Below are 13,648 nucleotides of genomic sequence, written 5' to 3' on the forward strand. Positions count from 1 at the left end.
TGTACATATATAACTCTAAGAATTTAAAAAAACTGTGAAAGTCTTTGGTGTACATTATTGAAAAATAATTTATTGATGTTTAAAGTCATGAGGAAGGGCAGAGGAGGTGACTCAGTGGCCTAAGCACCTGCCTGGCAAGCACAAGGTCCTCAGTTCAATCCCTGGCATAAAATAAATAATAATATAAAGCTAGCTTCAAGGAGATGGTGGGCCTATTCATCTCAACTCACCATCGCCCAGTGTATAGGAGAGTAAGTAACCAGTATTAGGTCTTTTATGGTAAGAAGGGTGGGGCAGAGAGGCAGTTCAGGCCTCCATGATTCCTTTAGCACTCCCAGACATTTTCAGTTTATTTTCTTTTTTGTTTTGGGGAAAGAAAACTGAGCTCTCATCATCAGGGGCTTACTTCTGCATATTCTGTCACTTCTTTTGGGTTTTAGCGTTCCATAATTAAATAGTTTAGATGTTTTATTTAAATATTTACTTAATTTTTCACAATTATCTCTAAACTGTTCACAGAATGCAAAACATGTGACAAACAAAAGTTAGCACATTGTTTATTTATTGTTTTTGGTTGAGGTAAAAGCCTTTTAAAGTTGTAATCAATACTCACTGCAGCACATTATTTAATAATCCTTGAAGTGTTATTTGAGGAATTCAAACTTAAGTATTTATACTGACCCCAAAGATTTACTTTTAACTAAACGTTCATGTCACAACAAACAAATAATCCAGGTGCCCATCGGTGAATCTACATTGCAAATGATAAAATCAAATTTACTAGTCATGATTCTTTAAAATGGCAAAGCTTAAAAGATCTAGAGTTTCACAAACTATAGGGAAATATATTTGTCCCATAGCGGTGTCCTAGGACTTTATTATTTGAGAGTTAGATACATTATTATTCATCTAAAAAATAGACTCAGCTTTTGACAGATTTCAGGAAAGGACAACATGTCTGGACAATGTGTATTAGACACAAGTTAAAGAATAAGATAAACTGTCTATTTCTTCAACATAAGCTTAGTAAGAAAGCTCTTAAAGAGCCTGTCTTGGTTAATTTTTTCTCATTGTTGAGAAAAAAAAATACCTGGCTCCCCAAATTAAGGAAAGAATGATTGATTTAGCTCAGTCAGTGGAGGCTTCAGCCCATAAGGAGCTAGCTCCAAGGCAAGGTGGTGTGGCGCAGGGGCAACAGTCCAAGGTGGCGGAAGACAGCAAGAACAGCAGCAGCCCAGAGGGAGAAGAGCAAACCTCTTGCCCTCCCTTATATCATATGCAGGCTCTGCACTCTAGGGTGCGTGTAGCACTCATACCATCAGTGCCCTCCTCTTACGCAGGCTCAGAATGTTTATAAAGTGAGGGCCCTGGACCCTTGATAAGTTGCTTAGTCAAACTTACAAGTTTCTCAAATTGACACAATGTATCAACCATTACAACCTACCATTTATCAACTTCCAACCAGACACATTTCTTTTACTTGCTGTCCAGATGCAAATATATGCTTATTTTTTATCATGTCACAACTTGAACATTATAACACAAGTTCAAAATTTTTTATTTCTGAAATGGGGAACTCAGACCCTTGCACTTGCCAGGCAAATGCTTATTCTATGGAGCCATCTCCCTGGTCCATAACAATCCTTAAGAATCAGTATTAAGTCTATCAACATTACATTACATTAGAGTTATAGCATTACATTCCTGCCCCCCAAAAGACTCATGCACATTCCTTTATGCAAAAGGTACTCAGTTCATCTGCACAAGTTGCCAAAGTTCTAACCATTTCAGCATTGCTGCAAAGTCCAAGTCTCAAGTCTCCTTTGAGATTTTAGGCAAACTCTTAGCTTCAAGACCCTGAACAAATGAAAAGTTAGACACTTCCAATAGTCAATAGCACAAAATAAACATTTTCATCCTCAAAGTTACAAACAGGGAGATATAAATGATTGGGACCAAAGCAAGCCCAAAATCCAGGAGGTCAAACATTAAGTCATTTAGTTCCATGTCCAGCACCTGAAACAATCTGTAAGCCTGAAAGGATCATTTATCCCCTATGGTTGCAGCTGATGGTCACAGCTCCCATGGCTTCTCTCTTAGGTCCACTTTGCCCCCTCCTTACAGCTTTCTTTAGATGATTCATATTCTTGGCTTTCCCAAATGTCTGTTGTATACACTGCACCTTCAGCTTCATGCTCAAAACTCCACACACTGCCCTCTTTGAGGTATACTTCCTGGCCTTCCAGGCCTTCTGAAATTGGACTGGAAGCCTTCTTAACCTCACAACCATTGAATTCTACTTGTACCTAAAACCAGCACCATGTGGATGGTGGTAGGAAGGTCCACTGCCAGTTGGGGCAGTAGCCAGGCTCCGCTCTTTCTTGGCTGTAGGAGCCAAGTGCCTGGATCACTGGACACTCTGAGTTCAATTCTGGAAACAAATTTTCTAGGCTGCCACTATTTTGGTACATGAAACTGTGCAGTTTTCTCCTCAAAGCAAAGTCTTTCCTCTTTGCAGTTTTGAGGATGCAAAAGGTTGAGTTACAGTTTCTTGGTATGCTGTCAGATCAGATTTTGTATTCTCTTGTTCCTGCTTAGGAATCAAAATCTCCCCTGCTGTATCTTGCAGTACACAGCTTTATTGGAGCTTCTTTTGGGGCCAAATTCCTATCTTTAGTCATTCTGCTTGGCTCGTTTCTCTTGATTCTCAACATAAAGCTAGTTAAAATTCCCTAGCAATAGCCATGCCACAATCTCAACATTAAACTGCCTTAAAATTACTTTTGCCAGATTAATTACTCTTCCACCATTAATCTGACTCTCAAGCAATGTCTCTGGACAGGAGCAAAATGTATACAAACCTTCTGCTGAGTCATAGCACACATTACCTGGAGTCCAACAACCAATGCAGTCCTTCCTCATAGAAACCTTTCAAGCCTTGTCTTTACCAGCAGGATTTCTATCGGCTTTCTGCTCTCCTGAGCTCTGACTAGAATTTCCCATACAGGACAGCCTAGGGTGTTCTAGCACTTCCTTTCAGGTGATGTCTCTAAGCCTCTCCAAACTCTTCCCACAAGCCATTCCCAAAAACTCTCATACAACATGATCAGGAATAGTCACAGAAATGGCCCTACTCCCCATAATGAATTTTATCTTCATTACTTTTCTCTTGTTGCTGAGACAAAATACTCACCTTCCCAAAATAAGAAAGGAATGGTTTATTTAGCTCATTTTGTGGAGGTTTCAGTTCATAATCAGCTGGCTCCAAGGCAGGGCAGAATGACACAAGGACAACAGCTCAATGTGGGTTGCAGAACACAGCAGAAGTAGCAAGAGCACAAGGGGAAGAGAGCAGGCTGCTTTCCCTCCCTTATATTACATGCAGCAGGCTCTCCATCCTTGGGGTGTTGCTCTCACACCATCTCCATGGCCTCCTCTTGCACAGGCTCAGGCTGTTTACAGTGTGAGGAGTCTGGCACCCTGATAAGCTGCTTAGTTAAGCTTCTAAACTTCTTAAGTTGACATGATGTAGCAACCATTATAAGGCCTTTTACTAGATAATAGCTAATAAATGTGAGTCTTTCACTGCTTCTACTTCTGCACTGTAATACCCCATTGAGGCTGTCTGTTATGTAATTCAACTTCTGCTAAGTAGAATAATCAGGCTGGATCTGCCAGTCTTGATAAACCATTCTTGCCCAAAAGCAGTTTTGAATATTTGCAACTAACTGGTCCTAAAAGTGCCATAGTCCTGACACACAGGGAGAGAAAGCAGAGGTGGGATTTTACTTGCTGCTCATTAAAGTATGAATTACATTATTTTCTTCAGACAGTTGTGGACTTAAAAGTCATTTTTGCTATGAAACACAACTATTTTAACCAAAATATTGCCTCTTAGGATGCCTCTTACTAATACCAAGAACAAACTTACATTAAATTTGGTTACATAACTTTTTCTGAAAAATTAAGAATTTAAACCTTTAACTGAAAGAATGCCAATCCACCACTATAATCATATGTGTGTTGCATTACTTCAAAGCTTAACTGATTCTGATTTTCAAGACTTGTTAAGATCTTAACAAAATAAAACATTTTAATACATTTCCTTTATGTTCTTCAGTCACTTTTATAACTTTGTGAAATAAATTTTCTCTGAAAGGCAAACACTTAAAATGTAATTCTAATTGGCTAACACTAGCCAAGTATAAATTTGCTAACAGAAGACATATTGTTACATTTTTTAAATTATCGTAATTCCACAAGTCATAAGAACAAATCACTAGGGGATTATTTTTTTTTGTTTTAGTTACCAAGTGCTCTTATTTTTAAATTAATGTAGCACCATCTAACATACATGCTCACAGTCCCACACATACAAATGATATAAAATATAATCATATGTTCTAATATACATAAAACAAACACTTCAATATAACATATATCAGCTTTTAAGATATAATACAACTGTCATGATTTTTCTTTCTATAATTCTGAGCAAAATACCATCTTAAATTTCCATACACGAGATAAGATATATATATATATATATATTTTTTTTTTTTTTTGCGGAACTGGGGATTGAACTCAGACCCTTCCACTTGCCAGGGAAGCACTTATTCCACTGAGCCATCTCCCTGGCCCCCCCCCCCCTTTATTTTTCTTTTCTTGAGATAAGATTTCTTGCAGCAAGGTAAGAAATATATGTCTAAAAGGAGACTGAGTTTCTAGCTAATCTGAGCTTGATTTCCTGAATATTTTCTTTCTCTTCTGCCATAACTTTTTATAGGTCTTAGTCAATTCAAAAAATCTCTTGCCCCAACTTTTAAAATATTGCTCATTTTATTAAAATTTAGACATAGCTGGTCAGAAGTTTGTGCCTCCTTATCTTGTTTCTATTGCTCAAAAACTCTAATATAGAGAAAAGAAACTAAATCAGTAACAATATTCCTCATCAAGTAAAACACAAGGCAAGGTATCTAAGGTTATATATTCTCACTTGTCTTGTTAAGGACTGGAGATCATAGGCGATAAGAGCAAATGTCCAGCATACAGAAATTTTGATGAGTAATTTAGAGGACAACTGGTTAGCAAAGAATCAAGGACTATTCGTCAAAATGAAGGGAAACTTATCCCCAATAAGAATGCACAATGAGTCAAACAGTTGCATGGTCAGTGGCAGAGAAGGCTTTTGCTCTATTTGCCATTAACCCAAAAAATCCCAAGCAAAGCGGCTATGGATGTTAGCATGGAGAAAGGCACCTGGAGTGTATCTTAAGGACAGTTCCATGAAATCAGAGCATGATTTTCAGTGAAACAACCCATATGTATTACTATATAATCTTTTTCGTCTAAGTAATAAGCAACTAAAATTTTTAGACAGCTCAATGTAGCACGTGCACTTTTATTCCTACACAGTTTATATCAGACATCTTCAAATGCCACACCAATGATCCTGTGTTTTTAATATCTTTTAGTCTAAACTTTTTTCACTGACAAGCATTCTAAGAACTTCATATAGGCTCACAAAGAAACTTCAGAACAGCTTGAAGACCCAAATAGCTACTATAATCATAGAAGATACCAAAACCCTACTGCCCCTCCTATAATAAAAGTGGTTACAAGAAGATAAAGAAAAAAAATAAGAAGAGAAAGATAAAAATAAACCAAACAATCAAAATAAATGAGTATTCCAAGCCAACAAAACAAATACTTGGAACTTTTTTCAGCCTCTGAATTTCTTTTATCATCAGCCAAGATGGTCTGGCCCTGCATGAAGGACCTACCTGAAATAGATCCAAACAGCCACAAGAGTGAGGGTACTTGCTTCACACCAAATGGCACTGCTGACAAATGGCCTGCAATAAGCCTAGAATGGCTTCAAAAGTTGAAAGTCTTTACCTCACTCAAATGCCACTGCTGCGAGACCTTAGACACATTGTAACTGATGGATACAGTAGATATCAGGACTGTAATTTCTTGTTGAGATAAAAGGTGAAGTTGATCACCTGCAAAATAATTTAAATCCTTTCACTAATAAAAATTTTGATAGGCAACTGATTTAGCAAACAGAAGAGGAGAGAGATTCCTGGGCGTATAAGTGTCCTTGACAGCTGGCTGGAATGTGACTAGACCCCTGAAGCTGATGGCTTAGCCAGCTAGGAACTGTCAGTCCCTTTTCCTAGTACCTGCAAAGTGCGAGCCAGCGAGATAACTCAGAGGACTAAGTACCTACTTAGACAAGCGCAGGGACAGGGGTTTGATCCCCAGCACAACATTGTGTACTGGCCCCATCCATGGGCACACTGAGCCAGCCACCGAGACCTGGCATGGTAAGGCATGCATGTAATTCCAGCACTAGGGAGACTGAAACAGGAAAGTAACTAGGAGTCCAAGCTGTGTAGTGAGACCACGTGTCAGATACATAAAAAATAAATAAATAAAAGATGGGAGCCTCTCTGGAGCAGGCACTTTCACCCTGAAACTGTCACGGGCCACTTGGGTTCATATGCTGAGGTTCTTTTGCTTATTGCTAAGTCAAAGGAGGCCATATATTTTAGTAAGGAAAAATAATATTCATTCAAAGTTAACTCTAAGGAGTTGGAGGGGTTTATTTGCCTCAAATCAAATATTCTTATCTACCCTTAGTGTGTAAGAGTCACTAATATGAGCAACAGAGGAGGGCTGAAGAAAGCACAGACACTACATCTGCGTCATCACTTTCTGTGATCTTTAGCACATCTTCCTCTGTCTTGTGGAAAGGATCTGGACTTACTATCTTACAGTGGCAGTTACACTTCTTTTTTTATGTTGTCCTTTTCCCTTTTAGCATTTTAAGTAGGAGTTGCAGAGATAGGGTTGTAAAAATCTTTACCCCTAAAGTCTTTGAACCTGAATGGGTAGGAAGACTTGAGGAGAGGAGTACTAAGAACGTCCAATTTAAATTGGGAAATAACAATCATGTTGTTATCTTTTGGAAGTTATAACTTTTAAAATGTTGAAAAAAGATGTAAGAAAAATGATAATCAAGTGATGCACACCAGGTAATAACATAAATGTTCAAGTACACATTGTGATTATACAATTCATATATCACATTCTCTTTACTATCATTTCCCACCATAAGAGTCACTCATTTACCAATTATTTTCCATTTCCCTTAAGAAATATTATGTGGAAATGTTCATAATTCACAGTATAGTGGAAAACTGGAAAGTAACTTCCTTTGTGGTAATTCTTCTTAATATTATCAGAGTTTCTATTTTCTGACTGTACACAGTGAATCAGCACATCTAAATACATGTCAGCTAACAGTTTATTTTGTAGAAAAGAGATAATAAAGTCTCCTAGTATGTTTGAAGTACTTGTTTGAAGCATCAACAGTATGATCCTCAGAAATAATGTCTGAATCGGGAACATTCTATGCTTTAATTCACATTTGTTCACCCTCGACTGTTGCCTAGTGGCTTCCATTTCCTAAATTTCAGCAACTTGTTAGAAGTTTGACAGAACTTTCAAATGTAAATATGCTTCTTTAAGTGACAGAATCATTGGGGAAACCCTGCTTATGGGTCAAGCTAGGCATAGTAAGAAAAAAAATAGCTTGAGCACCTCTAAAAGGAAGGTAAAGGCAATCTTATCTAAAAGATATTGCTTTAATATTATAGACAGGGCAACAATGTGGGTGATATAGCTGTTTTTTTATTCCTCTTGTATGTATTGTAGGATATTCCAGTGCAACATTAGGGATTAAATACCACATGAGAAAAGTCTTTATAATCTTTTGCTTAAAGATGTTTATCAATAATTTTACCCTATGAGGTATTGTAATAAACAAAATTAAGCTTATAATGAAATTGATGATGACAGGAAAAGGGCAACAATGCTAAATTGATGCAATTTTCTTAGTATTTTTCTATCCACTTTATCTTTGTGAACAAATATACCTAATAATTTAAGTATCTTTTTTAAAATTATGCTTTCTAAATTCATTCACGTTGAAATTAGACCGAAGCAATTTTAAAAAGCAGAAGTATCATTTGCTGACAGAGGCTAGTTTAATCAAATTAATCCAGGCGGATTCAACATTTGTTTAAGGTCTACCTAATGAAAGCACACAGTAACTTCCATGAATTGACCTTTATCTCTTAATAAGCACAGCACCCCTTAGGCTCCTATAAGAAAACGTTAGAGATTACCATGTGCAAGTTTGTCCAAATCACACTGTACTTATATTTGCATATTTTACTCACCTATCAAACATTTCACAGTATTCTTTTCTTATTGTCTTTATTATTCAGCATTTCTGCTTTCTGCAAGTTGAGAATGTAAAATAAAATTGGAAATACTAACTGATTCTGTTTGACCACCATCCAACACTGGAACTCTGGATTTTACCTCAAGGTAACAGACACGCTTTCTTTTCTGTGTGTTACTCTTGTCATTTTGCATTTGATTTCTGGATTACTTACTTTTCTATCATTAATCCTATAACCCCAGTTCTATCAGTCAAAGACAAAGCAAAAATTTTAATGAGGAAATTACCTTTACTAATTATCTTTACTATTTTAATTGTTGAAAAATATTGCAAAGTCATATGTCTTAAGTCCCTAACTCCTAGCACAATACTGTAGTGTTGCAAGTGTAGACTAGGAAATACTAGCACATCGATTCTATGACTCTAATTGCTGTATTTGGGAGTTTTTAGCTTGGGAATTTGAAGACAGTGTGGTGTGAAGATTAGTTTTAGTATTGTATGGATAAAAGTCTATATTCTTGTTGTAGCAGATCAGAGAGAAACAAACTGATTTTAATTTCCACATAGTTTGTCCAGAGGCAAGTGTTACGGTATTGACTAGTATTGCTTCCTCTTGCTTATGGTGATTCTCCCATCCAAGTACTAACCAGGCCTGGTCCTGCTTCGCTTCCGAGACCAGACGAGATCGGGCGCATTCACAGCGACATGCTGTAGACTCCTGGTGATTCTCTTGGGAGCCATGCAGCTCTAGCCCTGTGACTGTCGTACTCAGTGTGCCACTGCAGCATGAAATGCACATGAGAAGTTGGCTGCAATTGGACAAGTGATAGCGAAAAGGAAATGACCAAAAGGAAAAGTCAGAATGCTTTCTTCTCGTTTTCTATTAGAATGTTAATATAAATAATAATTTTTGAAATGAGACATATCCAAAAATATTTAATAATAACATTTCAGTTTAATGATCTGTGTAATCTTTGTTTCTCAGTGGCTCACAAACATTTTTGCTGAACTAAGAAAGAATACATTACTATACTAACCACCAACACATTAAGATAACATGAACTTGGTGAATCCATAGAATAGATAATAGTGGTTATTTTACTTATTAGTATTCTTGGAGAGTCTCCTTGATAAATTGTGTTATCTCTCCAGATGAACTAACTCTTTACAATATCTATCTTAGTGGGTCTTCAGTACCATCTATGTCAAAATGTCTGAGAGAGAGAGAGAGAGAGAGAGAGAGAGACAGAGAGAGAGAGAGAGAGACAGAGAGAGAGAAGGAGAGAGAGGGAGAGAGGGACAGACAGAGACAGAGATAGACAGAGCCAGAGCCAGAGAGACAGAGAGAGACAAACAGATACAGTGACATACAGGGACAAGGACAGAGGAGACAGAGTCAGATACAGGAAGACAGAGAAAGACAGAATAGACGTAGAGACAGAGACAGTGGGAAACACATATAATAAAAAGGTGTAGGATCATGACAAAATCCCTGGCTCCAAATGCCACACCAGCCCCACCCCCAGGTGCAAGGAGCAGGTGAATGGAGTCTGGGTGTGGTGTCGCACACCTGTAATCCTGGCACTAGGGAGGCAGAAATCAGGAGGATTGTTAGGAGTCTGGGCTGTGTAGTGAGACCCTGTGCACACACTCAAAATAAAAAATAAAAATTAAAAAAAGATCATGAGAAAAATATCAAGCATAGATATAGAACAGGAGAGCCCTTTTTTAAACAGATGACTTTATATAAAGAGTTCATATTTTAATGATAACCACATCTGTTATAATTCACAAACTCACTAAGAATGTTCAGAAGTAGGGGTTCACTATCATACAGTACAAGAAAGACAATAAATTTCTACTTTAGAAAAATTCTTTTGGAAATAGAATATACTCTTGAATATAATACTAAAAAATAGCAAGTCAAGTATTTTAAGACTCTAAAGGATAGTGTCAATACTACAGTGTTGTATGTGTAGATTAGGAAATACTGGCACAATATTCTGTAATTCTAATTGCCGTATTTGTGGGCTGTACTGTGGGGAGACTTAAAGCTAGAATGGTGGGAAGATGATTTTTAGCATTAGATGTATAAAGGTCTGTGTTCTTATTAATTGTCTTATGCATAAAATAAAATAGAAACTAACTGAAATATCTTGTGGAAGCTATGTGGGGTTTGTCACTGTTTATGAATTCTTTGTGACACCTTATCAAAGAGCCTAACAAAATAGATCTTTAGTCTGGTATAGCAATAATATAAAACAAAATTTTCTTAAATTTCCTGGAAATGTTCTCTTTAAGAAGGCAATCTTTGGTCTATGAGAAAAATATAAACAATCTGATAAATCATGCAAGGAATAAAATTAACTGAAAGAAATGTAGGAAATTAAGTAATAATAAATTACTTCCATATATTGAACTTTTCTACAATGTATGAGGTCTTATGCAGCATAATTGTGTTAATAATATATGAAGTAGGAACAAGTATCCTTTACATTTTAGGGTTTTTTTAATGTACTTATTACACGGTCTACAGGGTCTCACCACACAGATCAGACCTGTAATGATGCTCCTGTTTTCAGTCTCACTACAGCTGGGATTACAGGTGTGCACGACCATGCCTAGTCTTGATCACCATCTCAGCATACCCCGGGGGTGGGGCAGGCAAGGCATGCCAAGGATTGAATGCTGGCTGCTGTGTCTGACTAAGCAGGTGCTTCAATCTGCTGAACTATGCAGTCAGTCACTCTCTTTACATCTCCCTTTATAATATTCAAATTTAAGATGTAAGGGGTCCAGGGAGATAGCTCCGTAGAATAAGTGCTTGCTTGCCTGGCAAGTGCAGGGTCCTGAGTTCAATCCCTGGTTCTGTAAAATAAATAAACAAACAAACAAATAAAAAATTTAAGATGTGAAAATGAAAATAAAAGGCAAAATTGTATATCTACAAAATAATGTGTCCCAAGATTACTCAAAGCAAAAGATTTGCTTCCAATAATTTTATTGTTCTGAAAAGAAATATTTCATAAGATGTAAAGCTATGAAATAGCCTATTATTATCACCTATTGATATTATTAATGTACTCTTGAGTTTTTTAGACTATTAGTTGTATTTTGTAAACCAATATATATTCTAAATTTTAGACTACCCTATCGTTTCACTGCTGTGAGAATGATTTCTAATGAACATAGCAAAAAGATGCTCTCTTGATGCATGTTCCTTGGAGGTCCTGTAAGTTTATCTTGGACCTGTTGGGAACCATGTGACTTTTGACAAGCTATCTGGCTGCCAACCGTGCTATTAGGAAGGGTGCCCCAGCCCCAACTGTACTGCACACAACCCGGACAAGCCACTGAACATCTTCTGCCAGGTTGCCCTCGCGTGCTCCTTCAGTACCTGCCATCTGCTTACAGGCCTGTGGAGCTAAGAGGTTGCTCCCACCCTGCAGTTCCTATTTCTCCAGTTGGCACGTTGCAGCTGGTGTTCAGATTTTCATTTGTGGGGCTATTTGTTTCCATTAAAGTATCACACACTTAATGATGAGTATGTGAGGTAGTGCAAGTGTTACTCGCTTGGATTTAGCTACTCCATAATACATACATATTTTAAAAATCGTATGATGTATCATATGAACAATATTTATGTGACAATTTAAGCTATGTCTTAATGATTGAATCTGTAACACAGACTACCCTGAATTGTTTACTTTTCCTGGAATTGGCAACATTGCATTTCTAGAGTCCCTTGATGATGTAGGTCTTGTGTCTGGGATGATGTTTTCCCCCATCTTGCTTACCCAGAAGATGGTCACTCATCAGGGATGCCTATGAACCTACTAATTTAAAGTCAAGAAATCATCTCTCCATATTTTCACCTTTCCCACATCATTTCTTTACTTATGCACTAGAACTTATGCAGAAGCGCTTGTCTCTTTAGACAGAGTCTCACCAGAGTGAGAAACAGTTATTAGGCAGTGCTGATATGGACCAAACCCAACGTGGAGGGCATCTTGTCTCTAGTGTTGTTCAACCTATAATATAAACAAGTTCCTTAAGCTCAGGGATATTTCTTAGGCTGAATATAAGTGTATGAAGTATTTGTAGCTTATTAAAGGATAAATGTAGAAAAACATGATAAAATTTAAAATAACAAACTAAGGAAGATAGAGCATAATAAATTAGAGAAGATAATAAAATGAAATCTGAAATCAGTGAAGCAGGGAAAAAAAATACAGCAGGAAGTTTCCAAAAAGCTGTATTTATTCCTACAAAGGTCAAACAAAATGAACAAATCTACACTTATTCAGAAACATATAATACTGAGAATGACAAGCAACAGAGCTACATAAAAATAATGAGCAAAGAAGATGATTTAAATAATGTAAATACATAAAAGAAAACTTGGAGAAAAATTACTAAAATTGGCTAAAACAGAAAATCAAACCATGCATCTATGAATTAAAGCAAATAATCATTGTTAAAATATTTTCTCAAAGACATTCAGCCCAAATTTCATCTGTTAGAAAGCATAGCATTTCTTTCTTTTTAGCATGTTTGTTTTTAGTTTTATTTTATTTCATAGAGTAAAACTAAAAACAAATAACAGAAACAAAGACAAAAACAAAGTCGCATACAATAATACATAAGGCACAGGCTTTTAAAGCAAGAGTAGCAAATTACATGCCAGCCCCACCCCCAGGGCACTCTGAGATGGCAACTGAGGCTGGGCGTGGTGGCACTTGCCTGTGATCCCAGCTCTTGGGAGGCAGTAAACAAGAGGATCACTACAAGTCTGATCTAATAGTGAGACCCTGAGCAACCTGTACACCCTTCCCTAAAAATTCAAAAGAAATAATAATAATAGCAAATTAACAGTGATTGTTATATTATGTATTTTTGTCATCAAACTTGCTGTTCAGATCTAGGTATGCAAGACAGGACAAATAATTCAACATTAACACGTGCTTTCAATAAATCTTAATTTTTTCCTTGTCTTTTTTACAATTTATTATAAAGAGCATAATAATAATTGATAAGACACTAAAGGTGGTACACATTTAGAAGAGGAGGTATTCAACTATGGTTTTTGTATTACATATTGCTATCTTTGGCATATTTCCTCAGATTGTGGATATTCACATATAGAGTTAGTCCAAGTGAAAATTTTAAACATTATCTGGTATTTTCAAAAAACTTATGGGAATTAGTATAATCATCTCAACAATCTTCTATATATACTTCCCTGATTTTCCCCTTTCCTTTTTCCTATCTTTTCTACTTTTCCACTTTACTATACCTCTTATACCTTTCAGATTTTATTCTTTTCAGTTCTTAAACTAGGGAGACAATACGAAGCTTGTCATGTGGGTTTGATTTATTTCACTTATGAGTATA

This window comes from Octodon degus, unplaced genomic scaffold (genome assembly GCF_000260255.1).
Source record: "Octodon degus isolate 3935 unplaced genomic scaffold, OctDeg1.0 scaffold00013, whole genome shotgun sequence".
Lineage (NCBI taxonomy): Eukaryota > Metazoa > Chordata > Mammalia > Rodentia > Octodontidae > Octodon > Octodon degus.